The sequence below is a fragment of the Amphimedon queenslandica genome, unplaced genomic scaffold (genome assembly GCF_000090795.2).
Source record: "Amphimedon queenslandica unplaced genomic scaffold, v1.1 AMPQUscaffold_10905, whole genome shotgun sequence".
NCBI lineage: Eukaryota > Metazoa > Porifera > Demospongiae > Haplosclerida > Niphatidae > Amphimedon > Amphimedon queenslandica.
Genome location: NW_003548847.1, coordinates 6,306 through 7,887, shown reverse-complemented (window position 1 = coordinate 7,887; position 1,582 = coordinate 6,306). Strand labels below are relative to the sequence as shown.

The 1,582-nt window shown below is 33.8% G+C and overlaps 1 long non-coding RNA gene across 1 annotated transcript; it reads right to left on the bottom strand.

Moving 5' to 3' along the window:
* Window positions 1–750: 750 nt before the first annotated feature.
* LOC109589777 (uncharacterized) lies at window positions 751–1,548 on the bottom strand. The gene is made up of 3 exons (XR_002188920.1): window positions 1,157–1,548; window positions 1,032–1,109; window positions 751–981 (listed from the first exon to the last, which is right to left on the bottom strand). It is a non-coding gene; the product is annotated as an uncharacterized LOC109589777 (long non-coding RNA).
* Window positions 1,549–1,582: the final 34 nt, after the last annotated feature.

Here is a 1,582-nt window from a genome sequence, read left to right as displayed (position 1 = left end):
AGAATCGCTTAAGTGCAAAAGGTCCATTATATGCCGGAAACAAAGTGAGTTTGTTTTACCGGCAAGTAGACTAAAAGATCCAAATTGAGTACCCACTGCACCAATGTAATACTGGGATTTCTCCTCTCTTATATTACTGTCGTTTATTCCAGGATTAGAAAGGATAATCTTCAGATCCAAAGAAAGAAGACATGCCATTCATAATCATAACAACAACAACAATCATAATAATATGTAGGTGTGTCCTTTTAGTCAATACATTATTAGTTTATAAGTTAATGAACATTACAAATGAATATAGTACATTACTACACTTGATTTGAAAGACATGGCATTAGTAATATGCAGGGATTCCCATGGAATTTCTGGCATAATGTTCCTGCAGCTTCTTGTCAGTGGGTTATTAAGTTACTCAAAAATGGGGGCAACATCCCATACTCTAGTACAGAGATTTTGTCTAAAATTTTGTCAAAAATGAAAAGGAGAGAATTCTCCATTTTATAATTGTTCCTGATACAAATACATGTTTCTATGTTGTGTACAAAGTTTGAACTGATTCCGATCAAGTTTAGATTTTATATGAATTTTAAAAATTGCTCAAAAATGAGGCCAACATCCTGTACCAGGAATTTTGCAAATTTCATCAAAAATGAAAAAAAATAATTTTTACAATTTTTCTGATTTAAATGAAGTTTAAATTTTTTACAAATTTTTAAAAAGTGTTCAAAAATTGGACCAATGTATAAAAATGGCTCACAAATCCCCATTTCCATTTCTGATGCATATTGATGTACATGTACTGTACTTATGTTACGTGTTTAATATACCTTACGCTGCCTAGCCTGTGGTTTTGTTGGAATACAAAAAAGTCCGAGAGGCAGAGAGAGGGTGTGGTCAATCCTATAGGTCATGATATGTGCTTCAGTTTAAGAGGTCAAAAGGTCACGGGAACACACAAAGGTCAAGTCAACCTCCTGAATACTTTTTAAAATACATTGTAATATAAAATTAGTTAAAAGTTTATTTTGTACCTGATTGACCTGTAAAATTTGACTAAAAGAGCAATCAATATAGGCACTGACACTATCAACAGAAAATTTTATTTTTATCTAAAAGTTCATGACATCATAATTACATCACACAGTATGTTACTAACTTTAGCTTCAACGCAACACCTGCTAACATCATCTCCCTCATCTGTTTCATGTGGGCGTGGCTCCTTGTAACTAATTGCAACGACTTCAATGAGCACCTTCCCTTGAACAAATTCTGAAACATCAACTACAAGATGGAGAGAGAGAGAGAGTGGTACTATACGTTATTAAACTATTAATTTTATTCTAATTATTGTCTTGAAGTCCGTCAATCGTATTCTGCCAAGTTTTTACATGTAGCTCTTCTACTCAAAATTCCATTCATAGATGAATACCGTCAAGAGTAGATAAGGGGGAGGGAGAGTATCTAACTGCCCATTAGTGCTGGAGATATGTGTGCGTAGACGTTAGAGGTTTATTTTTGAACATTCCCGCATACCTTATTTAGTGCCTTTGGTGATAACTTATCATTCCAAATCTCATTCCCA